The sequence below is a fragment of the Manacus vitellinus genome, unplaced genomic scaffold (genome assembly GCF_001715985.3).
Source record: "Manacus vitellinus isolate BGI_N305 unplaced genomic scaffold, ASM171598v3 scaffold_0_pilon, whole genome shotgun sequence".
NCBI classification, from domain to species: Eukaryota; Metazoa; Chordata; class Aves; order Passeriformes; family Pipridae; genus Manacus; species Manacus vitellinus.
In genome coordinates this window covers 58,132,547-58,154,088 of record NW_021938789.1, presented here as the reverse complement: position 1 = coordinate 58,154,088, position 21,542 = coordinate 58,132,547, and the positions used below count along the sequence as shown (strand labels likewise).

Sequence of the window (21,542 nt, the reverse complement as noted above, 5' to 3'; positions counted from 1 at the left end):
ATGGCAAATTCATACTCAAAACTGGCACTTTGGAAGTCCAAATACTAAACCTTACTGGGCTAGGGCTTATGGTTTTCATCTAAATTGTAATGCTTTCCTCTTTTCTTCCCCAAGGCATGGCAAAATACCCTGCCAACAGGTATCTTGTCTCTCAACATACACCATAATACCAGCCAAATCTAGTTTCTTCCTTGTGTTTTTGCAGACAGTATAATTTTTCTTGCCTTTCTAAAGTACATTCAACAAGTTTTACATACTTCTTCGCAATCTTCATACCTTGCCACTCAAACATTATTACAATCGCCTAAAGACCAGAAGAGCCAACTTTGAGAAACAAACAAATCTGTACAGGGTATAAATGTAACAACAGATTTAATATAAATGCTCAGAACAGAGAAGAAATGGGTCTGCACCCTCAAAGATTATAAGATTTGCAAAAAAGGGCTGTCAGACTTTTAGCCTGAGAGTATTTGCTAAACAAAACCCCTGAGTCAGAGCCACTATAGCATCAATCTGGATATGTTGAAGCTGTGGCAACTATGAAAAAAATTATTGTAAGCAGAAAAACAGACTCCTACTCTCAGATTATTTTATATATATATATATGTATATATATCAGAGTTCTTTGTCTTATTCCCATTGTGATGGCTTACACCAATCTGTTTGTTGCAGCCAAAAACCTCTTCCTGACATAAACTTTCTTTCCTATCTAAAGGGAAATAGTTGGCTTCGTACAGCTTAAAGTTTAATTAGGCACCCTCTGGGACTTCTTCTGATCCAAAATGCAATGCCTCCTAGGCAACCCCAAGCATTCACATACTAAAGAGCCCTCTCAGCCAAGAGCAGCAATCGGCCTGAGCCATAAGGAAAAACACTGTGCAGAAATCTCTAGCCTCGGGTTGGAGGGTCGCAGGAGAGTCATCAAGAGTGCAGAGCAAAAGAAAAGGTGAGGGGAATGCTCCAGCTAATTACTGAAGGAGAGACCTGAGTAGGCAAAAGGAAGGAGTGCATTTTCCACTCTCCTGGGACAAAAGCAGACCAGTCATCAGCATGACACCACTAGTCTTTGTGCCAGATTTCTTCGGATTATTACACAGAATGAAGGGAGAAAAGGAAATTCTGACCCAAGTTTAAAAAAAAAAAACTTTCTGAAAGGATTGCATCTGTAATGATATTTTAACAGTGCTTAAAGAGGACAGTGATTCACCACAGGTCAGTTTGCTGGCTGAGACTTTGCTGATCATATTTTTCTTAGAGGGCTGCCAAAAAAGTGTTGAATCCTGTGAGAGACTGAAAGAAATTCAATGGCTCAAAACAACTCTCTGTGGGGGAGAGGGAGCAGATCAGGTTCTGCCAAGGTGGAATGGTGCTCTGCCCCCACACCTTGCCTCCTTGGGAGCTTCTAGTGCAGCTGTCAGTCACTATGCTGGTAGCTATAATTCTCTCTTTCTCACTCTCTTTCTTTCTCCTTATTCTCCTAATTCCCTGTTCTTGATATTTGGGTAACTTTAACCTGGATGGGTTGGAATTTGCTAAGCTTTGTGAAATGCTTTATGTTGATTGAATATATTTGCTTTAAATTTTGCCAAGTTCCCTTATTTTCCAAAGTTTACCCATAAAAGTGTGTTATTTTGATCTCCTGAAGACATTGTCACATTTTCCCTGTTAGATGGAAGTTGAAACATTAATGTAGCAGCATTCACACAGACACTGGTCAACTTTCTTTGCTTAGTTTGTGGTCAAACAAGCCTCATCTTCCTTGGGTTTCCACTTTCAGACTCTTCATGCACATTAAATTAAAAACTTTTAAAAAATTAAACTACAAGACAAGTCAAAAAACCTAATCCTTTCTTTAGCAGCAAAGACAAGGGTCTTCCTGGCTACTCTACAGGGATTTAAATATGTCAGCACAAGGTGAAGAAAAGAGTTGCAAAAACTTACTGACTGCATTTTGATATAATTCTCTAATTCTCTATTTTTAAATGACAACACCAGTGTTTGAACTCCCAGAGGCACAGATATCAGGCTTCAGAAAACAAACTTCATCAAACATTAAACACTTCAGTCTGCACAAGATTAAGAAGGGGGCTTTTTATAAATCCTTCTTATATTCAGGATCACTAACACCAGCAGGGAATTTGCTCTTAGCATTAACTAAGGTGAAATTACTAGGCAATTACAACATACTAAAATACTTTTTAATTATTACATTGGCTAATTATTATAATAATTATTACTAGGCTTCCTGACAGCTCAAAGGACAAGATTGGCTTGAAAAGTATGAAAAAAACCACCCAATATTTTTCTTTTCACATGTCTAATCAATGCCAAGACCTTTTGTACCTACATAAATATTATATTTTTAATCAAAAGTGCGGCTAACCCAATCATGAAGCTCAAAGCATGAGAAAAAACAAAGTATGGCCCCTCTTCCCTCGGACACCTGCTGAAGTGAAAAAATCTGTCCTCTCGGAGGCAGTGGGCACAAGGACAGCATGGCAAAGCAATAGTTTTGTTTGTTTGTTTTTTAATGGAGATTCCACCCATACATCACCAGGAATCTCCTCTCTGATGAAGAACCAGATGCCAATCTGGATTTCAAACTGGGGGTAAACCCACATCCCATTTATGCTTGATTTATCCACTTTTTCTTTAGCCTTATTCTTCAAATGTAGGAACTCCTTATTGTTGACTTCGTGGAGGGAAACTCCTTGATGTCATTCCCAGCAGTCACACTGAGTGTAAGCAGAACCATGGCTACTCCAGCACCGAGAAGGCTCCTCTCCAAGAACAAAGAAGTTTTGCTCTCACTTACTCCACATACTGCCATATCACTGGCCACAGTAACAAATTATCATAATCAGTTCAGTACTGGCTGACCTTAGTTGCATCCTAGAAAGACAAAGGGTAAATGAGTTGAATGTACTCTGAATAAAGAAAATCATTCAAATAGAGAAAGGTAGAGCTACAAAGGTGAAGCTTTCATGGAAAAGCCACTGATGTTGATGGAGAGTGTCCCACAGACTTCATTTGGACCTGGGGTCCAGCTCTAAATGGCTGCATGAGAAAATGAGCATTTTCGTAATTATTTGAAGTTAGGTTACAATAGGAAGATGCATCAATGGCTGTTCTCAAGTCAAGCAGCATATCACCACCCCAACATGCCTGCTGGGGAACAAAAATGTAGGGGGATCCCTCTTTATAAAGCAATAATCATCTTTAGGGACAAAAATGTCCCCAGTGGTCCTTAGCCGTGGAGGATGTGGGTATTGCCTTTTACACGTGGAACCCCCCAAGGTCATGGCATTGTAACATGCTTAGTCTCCCTTTTCTTCTACTGAGTGTGATATCCCACCACTATTAGGACATTTTACTTTTTTCAATAATAAAAATTTTTATAAACCTGTCCTCTCTTCCTTCTCTATTTTCTCCATAAATGACACTTCACTTTCTCTTGCTAAACTGTTCCATTCTCCCTGATGGGATGCCAGGGAGCCTGGCATCAGCCTCCCTGATCCTTTTCTCAGCTGGCTTTAAATCACACCAGCTGAAATGACTGTTCTCTTGCTGCACAACAGTGCCTATAGGAAGCAAAAGCACACCACCACTGAGGTGAGAGAGGGGAGATTTCTTCTGATGTCCACAAAGGCAATTACCGCCTAAAAGAGCTTCCTGCTTCAGCTAAGCCTGGTTTTATCAGACATACTTCTGAAAAGAGGCAAATTTCATCCACTTTATCAGAAAAATGTGTTAGTTATAGCAGAAATACAATATTTACAACTATTTATGATTTAAAGTTGTTTCTTCAGCTTCAAACAGAGGAATTTTTTTGATGATTCCAGGATTCCAGGGAGGGTGGACAAATGTATTCCCCATCTGACAATATCTACTTCAGCTGCTACCATTTGTTACTATTTTGTAGATCATTTGTAAAATAGTTTATCAAAAGGATTTTCTTCTGGTTACTTACTTTTAGGGCTGCTCTTTCATAATTATTTTTTCACAGCTGAACCCCAATAAACTATTATCTTTTCCCTCTCCTATTCCACTTACCAGAAACATCAAAGGCAGATCAGTAACAAGCTGATGAAAACTGACAGCTTGCTGCTTCTGGGTTTTGCTTCTGTGTCTAGCTCTATTTATTCTGCAAGAATTAAAAAAGATTCTGTTTTAATCCCTTTTCTATGTAATCTCAGAGCAGTCCCTCCCCAATTCACAACGCCTTATGTTGTGAAACATCTTTCTATTGGTTTAAATTCTATAAGGCAAGTCATGCACACCCAGATATCTCTCTGCAAGTTAAAGTCAGATTCTAACATTTAATTCTACTGTCTTCATTGTGACTTGATTTGCATGCCTTGACATATTTTGTGTACATCTCAAGGGCCAAGCATGAGAGAGAATGGGTTTAGATAGGATATTAGGAAGAAATTCTTCATTGTGAGGGTTGTAAGGCACTGGAACAGATTGCCCAGAGAAACTGAGAGTGTTCCATCCCTGGAAGTGTTCCAGGCCAGGTTGGATGGAGCTCTGAGCAACCTTGTCCAGTGAAAGATGTCCCTGCCCACAGCAGGAGGGGTTGGAACTACATGGTGTTTAAGTTCCCTTCTAACCTAAACCATTCTGTGATTCTGTTGAATAAAATCAAATATACATATTTCTTAATAGTTCTGTGGCAAAGTAATTCAATCAAAAAGACATGGCAAATGAAACCTGGGGTACATATTGCAGATAAAATGTTGCACCTACACATTACAAGATTTTTATTGCATCATAACTGCAAATTAGTATTTTCTTCCTGTGCCTCTGATCAGTTAATTGAATAGGATATAGCAGTTCACTGTGATTGTATGGTTTGCCTTAATGGCTTCACTGTCCTTGTCTACAGCTCCATCACTCTATAGCAGCTGGTCCACACAGAACTCTTCCTTTTAACAAAGTGATCACAGAAGCTCCCGAGTTATTCACTGCAAGATCAAATATTGCTCTCCAACATTCTTCCTCCTTCCTCATTTTTTCATACCCATTTTTTTCCTCTTAGACCCTCATTTGTCACAATATTTCTTTGTCATTCATTTTTCCTCACGTTAAGCCATGAGTTTGCAGTGATGCTCTTTGACAGACTTCCACTGTGCCATAGAAACTTCCTGAATAAGTTATCCTGCCTGTAATAAATACATTTGTAACCAAAAGATGGTCCTAAATTACAAAATACTCTCTACTTTTAGAGAGGAGCCCAAACGAGCCTGAATTTTGCAAGTGCTTCTTCAGTTGACCACAATTCCTATTCTACGTGTTAAATCTTCTTACCTTCTCACCAGATGACTAATGAAGTTTTTGTGATGTCAGAGTTAGTAAAGCTGGGTGATTTTACCTCTAAGAAAGAGGTAGGGTGCTGGAGGATGTCTGGTCAGCAGCGTGCCCTGAAACCGAAGTGTCCTTCCACCATTCCCTTAGAGGTGCCACTCCTAAAAGAAACACGAAGGAAAACTTGCAGATAGCTGTGATATGCATAACATCATTAACACCATATTAATTTTGCCTGTTCAGACCTCATGACACCAATGGTCTTTGTGCTGCTGTACCGTTAACCCTTTTGCGTGAGAACCTAGCTGAGGTTGCAGGACCCCTCAGGTTGTTTCTTAGCTGGCAAGGTGGAACTGCATGCACTCAAGTACTCTTGGGTACTCTTTGCTGCACTTTTCCTTTCTTTAACCTGACCATCAACCTTTATCCTCAGCATCCAAAGCACCCCTTGCTCATTGTCAATAGAGAGCTTGGTGCTCCCTCCAGTTCATACCGAGCAAAGCCCTAAGGAATCCCAGACCCTGAAGTAAGAAAAGAAAGCTGGAGAAAGGATGACTTCCCCTTGGTCATAGAGGGTTGAATTAGAGATTAGCTACATAGACTTAACACCCATATATCCATGGGCCCTGATGGGATGCTCCCACAGGTGCTGAGGGTGCTGGCAAATGTTGTTCCTAAGTCACTCTCCATCATCTTTGAAAAATCACAGACAATGGGAGAGCTGCCCGATCACTGGAGAAAAGCCAGTGTTGCTCCCATCTTCAAAAAGGGCAAGAAGGAGGACATGGGAAAATACCAGTCAGTCAGCCTCACCTCCATCTCTAGAAAGGTGATGGAACAGATCATTTTAGAGTTCATCACCAACCATGTAAAAGAAAAGAAGGTCATCAGGAGTAGTCAGCATGGATTCACCAAGGAGAAGTGCATGGCCAGTCTGATAGCCTTCTATGATGACATGGCAGGATGGGCTGATGAAGGGAGAGTAGTGCATGTTGTCTAAACTAAAATCACCAAGGCTTTTGACACTGTGACCCTCATAAGTAAGCTCAGGAAATGTGGGTTAGAGGGGTGGACTGTGAGATGGACGAAGAACTGGTTGAATGGCAGAGCACAACAGGCTTTGCTGCCGTTCAGTGGGACCTTGGTAGGCTGGAGAATTGGGCAGAAAGAAACCTAATGAGGAAACCTCTACTCGGCCCTGGTGAGACCATCTCTGGAGTATTGTGTTCAGTTCTGGTCTTCACAGTTCAAGAAAGAAAAGGAGCTACTGGAGAGTGGCCAACAGAGGGTCACAAAGATGATTAGGAGACTGAAGTATCTCTCGTATGAGGAGAGACTGAAGGAGCTAGACCTGTTTAGTCTACAGAAGAGAAGACCAAGAGGGGAATCTCATCAGTATATATGAATACAATATCTCAAAGGCAGGTGTCAAGAGCCTAGACTCCTTTCAGTGGTGCCCAGAGACAGGAAAAGGGGTAATGGCCACAAACTAAAACACAGTTTCCTCCTCAACACAAAGAACTTCTTTACATTGACAATGGCAGAGCACTGGAACTAGTCTGCCCTGGGAGGCTGTGGAGTCTCCCTCTCTGGAGACATTCAAAAAACACCTGGACATGTTCCTGTTTAACCTGCTTTAGGTGACCCTGTCTTGGAAGGGAGGTTGGACTACGTGATCTCCAGAAGTCCCTTCCAACCCTACCTGTGATTCTGTGATATTAACAGGATACTTTTGTCTTAAGGGCAGACTCTCTTATTTGTCATGAAGTCCACACAGCCCATAGCAAAGTGTAGCATGTGCCTGGACCTCACCAGCGTCACAGTTTCTGGGACAATTATGTGGGATGAATGAAACCCGAATGCCCAGACCAGAACTGAAGATAGAGAGGCTGATTAAATAAACTATTATGGTTGAACCACATTTTAAAATGCACTTTTTTATCCTCTGCTCTCAACTGCAATTTTTTATGTGGAAGCTGGGCTGTGGCCCTAGGCAGTCACAGTAGAAGTATATTACAGAGAATACACTTACAGTGACAGTTATACTCACACTTTCTCCAGAAAAGCACTTCATTTACAAAACAGATTTGACATCTCAGTTTGTTTGCAATGCAGAGCACTCCTCCCAAACACTCATGTAGCTCTGTGAGCCTTGATTACTTCTTTGATTCCAGCTCTTCCTTAGAGAACTCCAAAATGGAAGTGATGAATGAGCTCCTGTCAGGCGCCATTCCCTGGGTGGCCTTGAATCCATTCAGTTATCTGTTACACTGTCAGCCCTGACAGTGATGAACACAAGGCAGGCAGCTGACAAAACCACTACTCATTACCCAAAAAGAAAAAAGGAGAAATAGGTGGAAAGAGGTATGCTTACTACCATTCAATGCGTCACTCACCCACTGCCTTCAGAGGACATGTTTGAGGAGGAACTTATGAAGTTTGTTTATGCAATTATGTGAAACAGGATGACCCACATCCCTCAGCTCCATCCACAAAGGCCGAGCATCAGGCTGCCCAGGTGCTGGCATTTCTTCTTCTTTTGTTTCTTTAACTGTGTGTGGTTCACATTTATCGTGGACACGGATTCTGATGGGTTTGCCACATAAACAATGACCACAGAGCATTCTGATGACACTTATATTTTCATGTGCCATGGGCACAGTGTCTTTGCTGAGCAAGGAAGAGTCTCACAAAAGGATGAAAGCTGGGAAGAACTGCTAGCCTGGATTGTCGCATTTATGGCAGATCACAGAGCAGTGATGGTTTTCTCCATAATCCTAAAGGTTCCTACACATGAACTGCTCCTCTGGGGATTCTCTCTCATTTAGCCTTCAGCACGATGTCTGAACCACTCAGAGTGCCCTGCTTGGTGACTTACAGCATCAAAACTGACCCATATGAGCTCACAGACAAGTTCCTTCATTAAGAGAGGCTGGCAAGGTGATGTATAGCACTTTCTAAAGCCATCGTGCTTTTCTGAGGACACAGACCAAGAAGGAGACGCAAACAAAGCATTCAGACCTACAACACACAGAATTTTTCATTTTCACCCAGGTGAACGCTGCCTCACCTCACTCTTTCCCTGCATACTCTTCAATTTACAAGACAGTCACACATGCCTGCTTTTTATGCCTTAAAACAAGCTGCACACCATTGCACTTTGATTCCAGTCACAAGTGTCTCAGCCATAAGGCAGGCTGAAATGCTTCTGTTAAAGGCACTGTGAAAGAAAAACAGGGGAGTTTTGCATTTGAAGTAGAAGTCATTTTCCATCACTAGCATATATAATATCCAAAACATAGAATTGTGTCCCTCCCCATGTGTCACTTCAGTGTTTCATTTTAAAAAGACCTACGTGATCATTTCCTGTCCTCATGATGACTCAGATTTCCCAAGCCCTCTCTCACATTTTGCTCCAAGGAAAGATTATATTAAGCTGCAAAATGAGGAATTGTAAAATAGTTCCAGAACAAATACCTTTACAAACAATGCTTACACTTGGATTTTGCTCAGAGCTCACTGTTTTCATAGAAAGTTGAATGAAATGCTTTTGTTTATTTTCACTTTCTCAGAAGGGAGAACTTTCATATAGTTGGGTTTATCCAACTGATACTAACCTTATAAATGAAGGCGCTTACTGTTAATCAGCAATCTGAGTTCTGTCTGTAGTCACTGAAAAGAAACGTCTCCAAAACCAAATTACATCTTAGGGACAACTTCATCTTAGAAACCCGCAGACCAATGGACTGATCTCTTCAGGTGCTTCTCTCTTGTCACTTACTATTAAGCTGACTGGAAAAAAAAAAAGATACTTTATTACAGGAAACAACTGCCCCCTCATTTACAGAAAAATATTACAGCTCTTGAAAATTCCTGAATATTGAATATTTCCTGCACGGAAAGAAACAACTCTGCTTTTCCTCTTCATGTAGGATAGCCCTTCAGACATTGAAAGAAGCACAATGCAGAAAGTACTGTTGACAAAAAATTTTTGCAGAGGCAATGTAAAAGACCTGCTGGCAAAATGATCAGTAGAGGTGAAGTTTTAATTTTATTTCTTTTAATTATTTTGTTTATTTAATACAGCAACATATGCTTTGTCTCTAATCACTTCACAAATAGAAAACCAGCAATACCTCCCTCTGCTGACCTTCCACAAACCACTCAGTAAAACCTGATGACCTTGGTAAAAATGTAATCTAAAACAAAACTCAACTTCTATTCAAACAAATTTGCGTTTAAACACGTATGGACAAAAAGCAGTTTTCATCAACCTTATGGTCTTACGAGTTCAGCCCTCTGTGCTTATCCAAATGTAGCAACATCCTGTAAGGAAGGTTTGTCTTTCCAGTAGGCAGCTCCCAAGCTGTTCAAGCCTGGGAAAGACTTGTCCTACAAATGGCACGATCGCCCACTGTGCCCAGAGCAAAGACTCAATCTTCTGCACAGATTTAAAATCATCTCTTATTTAGAGTGAGGGACAAGGAAAAAAGGCAGCAATCCACAAGATGTGTGCTGCTGAGAACATAGTACAGAGGATGTTCTCCACTGGATTAACATCTGGCAAACATTGCTCCACTGAGGATACTAAGCCCTGTTTATGGCAGTGGTAAAGTTGGTGCTCAGACTATGAGTGCAAATAGAAATCCTGACTTATTTCTGTTGGAAAGCACAGGAGAAATGGCTTTGCCTACTGATGAGCTACTGTATGAGGTCAACAGTTCAATTAGAGAACGAAGTTAATTCTGTTCTCTCAGCCTTAAAAACTCAACCAATCAATACTTACATCTGTATTACGTGGATGCATTATTGAAGAAAAAGAACATTGTAAAAAAGAGTTACCTTTAAAACAACCAAATCTTTAACTAATCAAGGCAGTACACTGCAAGAAGCTACTGAGCTTCCCTGTAATAAGCAAACAGGGAAATAAGCAAACAGCAGAAATGCAGGAAAAGCAGGAACAAAATTACTAATATGGGGGTGGGGGTTAAATGCCAGAACCACAAATAAATGTTCAGTGCTAGCAACCTAAAAAAATCACATCCAATCCTGACACTCAGCATCTTGAAACCGAGTAATGATTCTTTTGAGGTCATCCCACAGGGCCAAATGCACAAACATCTCAATCTCTTCTGCCCAGTTCCTAAACAAAAACATATCAGCAGACGCTGATGGATGTAGAGATGGGGTGAGCTGCAATTACACCAGGAAATTACACCTGCCTCAGACTGGTGGCACAGAGAAGCAGAGGAAGACATTCAAGACTTTACCCTGCCTGACCATCCCTCTCCCATGAGCCATGTCCAATGTGAGGATTTAGTGGTGAGCCTGGACCTACACAAAACCAAGTACCATCAGGTAAGCACAGAAAACAGGACTGGAAAGTGCAACCAGTTCACCGCCTCCCTGAGGCAATAGGATAGCTCCCAGACTACTCTTGCTAAAGTAAACCTGTGATAGTAATTTACTGATTTCCTATGGCTATTCACCCCAAATAATCTGCAAAATGTGGCAAGGAAATTTAGTTCCAATGTGAGGCCAGCATATGGCACTGCCATTCAAGAGTTTCCAGAAATGCCTGCAGTTATCTTCCATGGCTTATCACTTTTAAGCAAGAAATCACACTTATCTAATCGTTGGTGTCTGGGATTGTGCAAATAAAAAATATAGACCATCTAAATTTTTTTCTAAACAATGTTTTTATAACACAGCCTAGGGGCATCACATTAATGTAAAACTACTAAAATGTGAGGCACATGTAGTGCAATACGTAATAAGGTCAAAAGACTTTTTTGCATGTAACTAAAAAGAACTCAGTTAAGGCTCTCTTGTATCAGTCCTTTCCTGTCAATCCTCAGTAATGCAGGAAATACACACCATCAGCAACCTGATTCAGATAAGAAGGAACAAAACTCAAAGCCCAGCCAGCACCTTTTGCCCCATTTCAGCAAAGGAAGCCTGCTCCAGGCTCACTGCTCCTCATACTACAGGGGTGTCTGTTAGTCACAGAGCCACAGGACTGGAAGAGACTCATCTATTCCAGCCTCCTACACCAAGGAGGACTCCTCAGTGTCTCTGCTACTCTCCGCAGATGCGTCTCAAAACTCTTGCTTGCGGTCTCCAGCATGGAAGAGTTCATGGCACACACAAACAGTATTTTCCAGTGCCTTTGAAAAAGCCTTCTCAATATTTTATCCAAATTTAACCTATTGGAATTTAAACTCATTTTCTTCCTGTCTTTGGGTTTTGCTAAGCGAACACTTTTCTTTCTCTCTCCCTATTTGGAAACTATCACACTGTGTATCCTCTTTCTGTCTTCTCTCCTCTAGACCAAACAAGCCCAGTCAATCCAATCTCAGCCTCCTGCACCAAGGAGGGGCCAGGCATCCCTCTTGGGGTTTTACTTGCTTGACCTCTTTCTAAAGGCAGAGTGACAGGTGAGTAATGGTGATAGCATTGGGTGTGATTTTCAGGTTTGAAACAAAGCCAGAATCAAACATACCCTTCTGCTCATTTTGTTATCAGATCTATTATAAACTTGAGTTGCTTTACACTGAAGTACTAGCAGAGTGTCGTGGTTTGAATCTTGTTTTCCCCCAGAGGCTAAATTAAGTGGTAGACCCCAAGGGGTGGAAACCCCTGGAAGTTTTGAAGTTCTGCCCAATGGGCGCTCCTGCAGAAATGTAAACATATCACAAGCTCACCGGAAGAGAAGAGTTGTAGTTGGGTTGTTGTAGGAGAGGTGGCCATGTTGTGAGCCACGAGGAAGGGGCTCTGAGCCCCTTGGGCCCTCTGGGGCCTCCCAGCCCCAGGGTGGGGGCCTGCGGGGACCTGGAACAGCATAAAGCTGGGCTAGGTGCCTGTAGTTATGCCGGGAGATGTTTTCTCCATGGGCGCAGAGCAGCAGCCGGCACTGACCAGAGAAACGGTGGCAGAGAGCCAGGATAGATAACACCTGAACTGAAGGAGCAGCAGAAGCAACATGCAGCACCAGAGAAAGGACTCCTGGAAGGAGAGCCGGGAAAAAAGAGAGCCAGCAGCTGAGAGACAGAGTTCTGGGGGTAAGACTGTACCAGCCCCCCAAAACTCCTTTGAGACCCTCTTGGAGAAGAGGGAGATGGACTCCTATTAAGGAGAAGAGTTTTAGACATGCAGCACCGGAGAGAGAGAGGAGCTGAGAAGCTCAGAGCGTCCCGGAGCTGGACCGGGACGGCCAGAGGAATGCGGGGGGAGTTGACCTTGGCTCCCCCCCTTGCACTGCTGCCACGGTGGCAGCCTGAGAGACAGGGCACAGAGGCCCTGCAAGGAGCTGAGTCTCCTGGAGATACCAGACCGTCACGAAGACCCCCCTGTGTCTTCGTGATATGACGTGGTGATACGACCTTGTCTGGGGTTACGAAGCCCACAGAAGACCCCTCGGTTGGAGGCGATGGGGCCGAGAGAGGCTTGAATACCTCCCTCGTGGATGCTGGCAGAAAGCCAGCCAAAGCTGCTGCATCAATGTGAAGAAGACAGACTGCTGCCTCAGAAGATGCTGCTGTTCAGAGACTGGAAGGGATCTGTCCTTCTTTCCCTCCTGGACTTTTATTTGGAGGGGAGAAGAGATCTGATCCACTGTAAATACATATGTCATGGTAGAGATAGTTTGTGATCATGTGTATAATGTGATATGGTATTTATTTGTACAGTCATTGTAATATATTCCCTTTCCCCCACTTTGAGTCTGGTGTGTTTTGTCTGGAAAAACCCATCTCACATTAGGTTGAGATGTGGGAGGGGGGAATGGAGCTAGGAAATTGGATTTTGGGGCTATCTCAAACCATGACACAGAGTAAGGCAGTATTTCACACACAACACCACAGCACAACCTATGTGGTCTGAAGGACCACTCTGACAAGCACATTGGAGGAACCCATATAAACACTTCCCAACAACAAAATTGTGTAGCCTGAGATTTCTAAGAAATACAAAACTTTGCAACTTCTTAACAGATAAGTTGGTTCTGGCTCTTTGGGACGTTTCTGTGCTCTGGCAATCCACTGAGAGCGACCTCTTCTAAACTCAGGGCTAAGTGAACCCCCTAGAGTCAAACTAATTTCTGGTGTAAATCCAGAAGCTAAGAAGGGATGGCTGTTCCTTCAGCATTCAAAAAAAAACCCCAACAGATTTTCTAACTTCATAGCTCAGAGCTGGTTGTTGAACTTCATGGCTTCTGCTGAAAATGTCTACTGAAGTCTGACTCATTCAGACTTATTTCCATCACCTTTCTTTCTGGTAGTGACAAGTAAACTTCTTCATTTGCAAGTTGTCTATAAAGCATGGAGTTGATGGACAAGAATAAATGTCATGATGTACGAACTGTCATGATGTACAATGAATGTGCTGCAGCCAAAGATTTCATCAATCCTGCTAGGACTCTTTTATTCAAGTTAATCAACTCATGCTAACATCTTAAACTCCAATCTGTCCCAAAAGCTTGCAGAGTTTCCCAAAAATTATTCTGATCAATGGACCAGGTTAATCAAAGAAGGGAGAAAGATCCACAGCTTGCCACTAAATGACAATGGTTATTCACATCCAAAGGTAAAAGCCCTTAAAATGGAAATAACCCTAGATAAGGAAATGAGAAAAATCAAAGCTCTAGGAAGAGCCTTACATGAGCAGAAACAAGGTTAAAAAAAAAAAAGTTATTTTTACTCACTTTTAACTCCCACCCCATAAGAGCTGAATGCAGCTCCAACAGAGGGTGAAGTGTTTAAATGAAAACCTAGGCTTGCAGCACCTCCTGACAGAAATATAAGGTAACTCAAATTACTACAGTGTCCTACAGCACCATCCCTCTATGTAAGGGTGGACGGTAACACAGAGGCACCAACACCCTTCCACACCATGAGCTGAGCCCCTGAAAAGCACAAGCTGGGCTACACAGAGCTCCTTACACTTCTTTTACTTTTTGAAGGTTATATATGAGGCTTGAGAGGCTGTTTCATTAGCCAGGCAATGATCTACCTTTGTGAGCTCGTTGGGCTTTCAAAGTTTAGTGTTCTTTAAAAAACTGCTCACCAAAGTAAGATTTGGAGATTGAAAGGAAACTTCAAGGTGGTATTATTTTTTGTTTTGGGAGATGTGTCCTTCTTTTCTCTCCTCTGCCATTCCATGGAAGTCTTCTCTCACAGACTGCATACATCTCATTACACACACAGAGGTTTAACTAGTGGGGTCCTGCTGAGGAAAAGGTTTTACTTAAAAAAAAAGCGAGAGAAAAGAAAACTAGACTCAGGTGCCTTTCTTTTCCTATAATATATGCACTATTGTTAACTTTTAGCAGAGGAATAGATATTTCAGGAATCACTTCAGAGTTACTTCCACAATGATTGATGACTGGTCAAAAGAAACATCCAGAAAGCAATAAGCTGTAAAAAAAAGGGGAATGCACTGAGCCTGATTCAGGACTGCCTTGCTGTTCCTTTCAAATTTCTTTCATCACTATTGTGGCTGGAATCACTGCAGGGTGAGAACAGGTGAAGACTCTGTGCAGTATTTGGAGGTGGTGATAGGTGATCCATATTGCCATTGGTACCAACCTGAGGATAAAAGATTTAAAGAAATGGCAACACAAGTACTCGGGTGTGGAGGGTGTGAAAGGAAAAAAAAAATGAAAAAGAACAGTGAGATTTATATAAAACCCACAGGGAGTGCACTGGAAATCTCTGTGATGAAAAATTGAGATTGCTTTGAAGAAGACTTTATTGAAGAAAAAGTCAGTGCTGTGTAGAGGGAGAGAGGTTAGCTGGGTCACTTGCCAGTCTGTCCTGATTTTCCCTGTTCTTTCCCTGAAACTGTGCACATTGCCATATGAGTCTCCAAATCTTGCTCTGAAGTGAAACATCACAGGGAAGGGAAAACTTTTTGGAATATGATTAACTTGTGCTGCTGGTGGTGTCAAAGCCAAAGGCAGTTTATGTATGCAAGGACTAGGTAGGAGAAAAGACCACATCACAGAAGAGACTTAGCTTATATGGAAGCATGTAGACAAATATATTTCACAGCAAAAGCCTGTGCTGTCAATGCAGTGCTGATACTTACAGGGCCAAGACTCAGCCCAATACCAGCGAGGCATGATATCTGCCCTTATATTCCTTCCATGATCTCAATACAGGCAGGTTTTATTCCCAGGCTTCATCCTATTTTGGGTATAGTAGAAACTTTTTTCACTCTGGAAGATGTAGAATTGAGTTCTGACTAGAAATGCCTGCCAGTGATGGTGGCTGACTGGCCTCTCTGTGCCATTGATTTCCCTTACAGCCAACATATATCCAGAGACCAATGAAAACAGTTTGGCAGAAAGGACACACAATATGTATGACCTCATTGTTTTCTTTAGTAAGTCCAGTTTAACTTTGCAGGAAACAAGAAAATTTCCCCTAACACAGGCAGTTTTGGCTTGCAGGGCATGGGCCAAACAGTTACCACTTTTTATAACTTCTAAAAGTAGAGAAAAGCAGAGAAATAACATCATGAGCTATGAAAGCAATAATGGAACTTCAATACTGTAAGCCAGACATGTCTAAATTTGGTTATTCAACACATACATCCCCATGATTCCCTTATATGTTCTGACGTGCATTTTGTGCAGAAGCAAATATTTAGTGTTTCTTGTATTTTCTCACTATTTCTCATCATTGTTGTGGTCACAAGAGGAAGGTACACTTTTCACTGGTCCTTTTCCCGTCATGTTAGTAATTGTTGGAGATTCGTGTTGAAAGACACCGTAACCTGTGGTGTCACCAACTTTCAGCAATTTTGATGCTCTTCTGCTACATGCACCAACTTCCTGAGATAGCAAAGCAAGCATCTCATATCAAGCATTGCCAAAACTAGAAAAACTTTACACCACCATAGAAAACTTAAAGCTATCTGACACTTAAAAGTAATTTGTTCCTTTGTTGTACTACTAGTTAGTACTGAGCACATCCAAAAAGAATCAATTTAGTTTTAAGATGATTTTTGGCATAAATACACTGCAAAAGAGAGCATACATTAATGTCATGTCACTGTGACAAGCATGGAAACCTGTTTCTACAAACAGGTTATACACTGCATAGTTCTACAGATCCCACTGAGAAATCAGTGGTTTTTCAGCCAAACATGCAACAAAAATGCACATACAGTGATCGCTCCTTATGACAAAGCTGAAGGCAGCTGAAGTGTTCGTCGTCTTCCTTGAGGATGGCTGAAGTGACAGGAACTTTAGCTAGATTTAGCTTTCACTACTTTGATAGTTATGTTGGTAGATTGCACCAGCAAAAAAAGCATAAATCCACTTGCATACAAGTCAGCATGAGATCATTTTTCCCATTTATAACTGGAGACCACCTCTCATCTTCATTATTTGGCCTGAATGCACACAATGTTTAAAAGAAAGAAAACCTTCCTCATCCCAACTGGCAGAATAGTGCTGATAGGAAGTTTGTTTCAACTTTGCTTTATTTGGCAATATCTAATGGCAAATTAGGACACATTCTTCCTCTTGTTTTCCGTCAGTGTCTCCACCAAACTATGTCTAATCATCAAATATAGTCCCAATTTACCAAGACTATACAGCAGAAGATAATTTCTCAGGAGGTTCTCTCTCGCTGCAATTCTTATTATACAGTAAATTTACATTTTCTTCTGGCTTACTGCACTAATAAAATGCATATAAGACAGTTCCTGTTCTTAGCAATTCTTCTCATATACCTACAGTAAAGTCAAACATGATGTAACACCATTTTAAAGCAAGTCCCAATCATAAATGTAATTCTGGGACTGCCGAATTCAGTAGCACAAGTCAGTAGAAGCAAGTCTAACCCTTTTACACCAGCTTCAAAGGAATTGGCCTCTTGCTGTTATGAGAACTAGGTTTTGCAAAAAGCATTGCCAGCCCATGGTACAGCACAGAGCCACGCGATGCAGTAGCTGAATCAACAGGATTTACCCTACTTGTGCAGTAGACTTGCTCTCTGATACAAAGACTTTGAATGCAAATGCAGGTTTCTCTGATGAGGGTCCTTTTGAAGTGTATCAAAAGGTATTTATGGTAGAAAGTAGAGGCCATGTGGTAACTGGATGAATATGTCCCTCCCAGAAAAGTCTTCATTCATTCAGCATGTAGTGATAGGACAAGGGGGAATGGCTCCAGACCAGTTTAGATATTAGGAAGATACCAGAGGACAAGGAAGAAATTCGGAACTGTGAGGACAGTGAGGAACCAAAACAGGTTTTCCCAGAGAGGTTGTGGCTGTCCCTTCCTTGGAAGGGTTCAAGGCCAGGTTGGTTGGAGCTCTGAGCAACCTGGTCTAGTGTAAAGTAGCCCTGCCCATGGCAGAGAGGTTGGAACTAGATGGTCTTTAAGGTCCCTTCTAACCCAAACAATTATTTTATTCTATGATTCGTCTGACTGCACTTTCTCTTCCCACACAAATTCTGTGAGGCTGCTTGCCCTGTCTCAGGCAGGCTGAGAAAAGTCAGGTACAAGTTGCTGCTGCTCCTGGACACCTCAGCAGCACTGACTCCCAGCACAAGGAGAAGAGCCAGCCCCCATCACCTGCTGTCTCAGTAAATTAAATGGGAATGGGGGAAAAAAACATGCAAATGACACTGGGGAAGGGACAACCCTCTCCGTTCAATGGGTGCAAAGCAACCACCACTCCTATCTAAGAATCCGTGTCTTCCAACAATCCTACCCAGGAGAAGAGCCTGAAAAAAAACCACCACAGTATTATGCAAAAAGACACCAAAGGACAGTTTAACCACAGATGTAAAACAAAAATTTTGCATTAGAGAGCCTTCTTTTTTTTTCAATTTACAGTTATCAAACAGCACTCATTTACAGCAAAATGTGTCTCTACCTAACTCACTGGGAGGAGGGAAGATTGATTAGCACTGGGATGACACAGGTTGGCTTAAAATCTTAACAACCTTTTGGTGAGGGCCTCTGAGGACTTCAAGCAGAGTTTGGAGATTAGAGTAAGAGAAGCTTAAAAGAACACTCTGAATACCCAGAAGAGCAGGTAAACAACAAAAAAAACTACTTAGAAATTCCTAGAATGTAGAATTTGTGTTCCCTCTGTGACAGAAGAGACTAGCTACCATACGTGAGGCAGGGTAATAAATACATTAGCAACACATCAACACTTGAGAGGGCTCCTTATATTTCCAGCTTGCATCAATACATCACTCCTGCTCAGCTCACACAGTTATTTCACAGAGAAATGTCATTAGCTTTTCAAGAGACACAAAATAGAAGGGCATTCCCTTGAACTCGAGTCAATTCAATGATATAACGTATTATCCAGTAATAATCCATTTTTTGTGAAACCTCAAGATATCCAACTACTATTACATGCAGCTGCTCAGCAGACAATGCCAGACAATGTTTATACCTTAACAAATTATTATGTGCATTTTCCATTTTCTACATGATCCTCCACCGAGTTACATTCCTTTTTAAAAATTGCAGCTTTTCAGTTACTGAAAAATTTTGATTACACCAGACAATAGCACTGAAGTAATACCTACCAAGGAAAACACAAGCAGACTAGTGAAGGAAGCTTACAAGATCTGAAGCACAGTTACAAGTCATGCTCTGGTTTCACATCACCAGCATCTGACAGTGAACCCAGCAGCAAGCAGATACAATTCCATGCTTTCTGATTCAAATAACTTCAAAATGCCTCCACTGTAAGGGACTCATGGGTCACCCAGGTTGAGACAGGCAATGGACTGACGAGACACAAGCAAATTTAGGTCACTGGATGTGGTCCTTCAGTCTGCTATTTCATTTGTTGCAGAGGATGAGGCACAGAAAAAAAGCTTCTGGTGTATCTCCCAGCAGGCAGACAGCCTTCATCTGTGGGAGGTATTAACATCCAGCCATCCAAGGCAATGCAGCATTAATTTATGGAGCTCTGCCTGGAGGCCTTGGGCTTCTTGCATGGTTATGTCCCAGACCTTTATATTTACTTTTTTGAAGACATTTTACATAGATCCCACTTTTTTTCTTCTAATCCTACAACTAAGAGTTATTTGGCAGGTGGCTTCTATTTTTTGCAATGCCTTACAAGAAACATAAATACAGAGGTAACAAAAAGGGGAAGCACAACCTTCACAGCATCTCAACATGAGGAGACAGATTTTTGACTGATAGGCAAAGTGCTGCGCTATGAGGCAGCCGCAGAATTGAGCCCAAATCACTCTTGCATTGCTTCCATAGTATTGTATCTATGCATCAACAGCATACTCTTGCTATGGGGAAAGTGTAATGATAACAGAGCTTTCTTCCTAATTCATTCTGGAGATGTGATTGGAGAAAGGGGGTGCTGTTCTCTGTGGCTGGCTATGAGACAGACAAGGACTCTCCACATTATGCAGTGAGGACAGGGGTCAGTTGCATTACTTAAAGTGTCTGTAAATTACACTTTTCAATTAGAAGCTAATAAGCATGTCATTACTAGTAAAAATTGTTGGAATGACCTTTGGACTGTTTTTTTGTCTGGTGAATCCCCAGAGGCATCTTGACTGAAGGAATGAAAGGAGAATGAGCATAGGTAGACGCATGATAAATAAGAACAATTATCACAGTTATCATCTGATAAATAATGTATTGTGATTTCCCATTAATCCATCCCAAAACACCTTCTTCAGGTAAAAGCCTGGAGCACGACTTCCTTTTATGCATCCCTGCTTACTGTCAGGTATTTGTGCTAAAGGAACATAAAAGGAGTGTTTACTTGGAAGCAGAGAGTCGCCTCTGCATCCTTGATCTTTTCGATAAGGAAGAATGAATTATCGCCCTCACAGAAGCAACAAATTGATTCTTCTGACTCACTGCTGCATGTTTAAGTATCAGAGCCTCATTACAAGAAAAGGCACTAAAGGCTCTGACTCTCGCTCAGAAAAGACTTCAAAGCACTTCACATATCAGAGAGATTATTCTCCCTTTTTTCATGGGTAAGTCCTCTAAGATACAGGACAGGTAGCCCAAAGGTTTCCAAATTCAGTGCCTGAATAGCAGAACTCAGACTCACAAGCAGGACAGCCTGCCCTGGATTTTCTCCAGAGACTCCCATGTTTGCTGCTCCCCATCCCAGCCACCAAGATGGAAAATTGCACAGACAACCCATTTTCCTTAGGGTACATCAGCTGCTGTCACACAGTCAGCTGACCTGTAATTGATACAGCGATCAGGGGTGCCAGGCTATAGCAGGTAATTTCTGTTCCTGTCTAATTTTATGCTGTCTGCATTTGTGAATGAAGCTGTTTGCTTTTTTCAGTTGAGTTTCACCATTCATATTAGATAACCAATCCTAAGGGAAGCAGCTGGATAATATCAAAGAAGTCAGTACCAAAGGCAGCACAAAACATTCCTGTCTGTCCCTGTCACGGTTATCTGGCATACAGATTTTTTGGAATGACATTCACTTGAATTCTGATTAAGCCCAGAGTAAGAACTAGGTAGAGGTGAGGGAATTTTGCCATGTGTTGACTAATGAAGGAAGATAATCAGGTATTTGAAGGCAGACGGCACTGAAAAAGCAGATGGGCAGGTCCCTGTTGAGAAACACTTTTCTTCTGTTGCTCCTTGCTTCTACTTTTATTCTCACAAAATCCAGCTAGGGAAAATACTGAAGCAGAATGAAGCAGACATCACTAAATGACAAAATGAGGGGGTGGAAGCTCTGGAAAGAAGGAAACATGATCTGGTAAAGTACTAAAACCTGAGCAGTTCTTACTCGAGGCGCACTATGTCTCCAGGGAAGTTCTGTGCCCCACAGCTCTGACTGTCACTGATGGGGTTCAGCGGCATCAGCTGGGATCTGACAGTGCACAGCATCTCCCAAGAAATGTCCAGCACCCATATAGTCAAGCTGGAAAGAAAGTAAAGAGCATGAAAAGCTATTTGCAGTACGTGCATGTGTACACACACACAAAGAGGAAATGACCACAATGCAAATTAAAAGATAAAAATGACTTTCATAAGATAAAGAACTAATGATTAAGAGAGGTAAAAAAAAAAAAAAGAAGTGTATAAAATCATGAAACAGGTGCTAGTCCTGCTAAAATGAATCCTAGAATCAGACTGTTTTTAAAGATACAGTAGAAGGAATAGCTACTGGAAGGAATAGCTAATGAAAACTCTTTGAGAACAGACCCAGTCTCAAAGGACTGCAGTGAAGGAAATAAACTCTCCATCT

At 41.7% G+C, this 21,542-nt stretch overlaps 1 long non-coding RNA gene across 1 annotated transcript in view; it reads right to left on the bottom strand.

The window, feature by feature from the left end:
* Positions 1-4,052: 4,052 nt before the first annotated feature.
* Positions 4,053-21,542, bottom strand: part of LOC108642019 — a 54,326-nt gene continuing 36,836 nt past the window's right edge. The window contains exons 2-3 of the long non-coding RNA XR_001922409.2: positions 5,311-5,468; positions 4,053-4,144 (exon numbers count right to left, since the gene is read on the bottom strand). This is a non-coding gene — a long non-coding RNA (uncharacterized LOC108642019). The remainder of the gene's footprint in view (positions 4,145-5,310; positions 5,469-21,542) is intronic.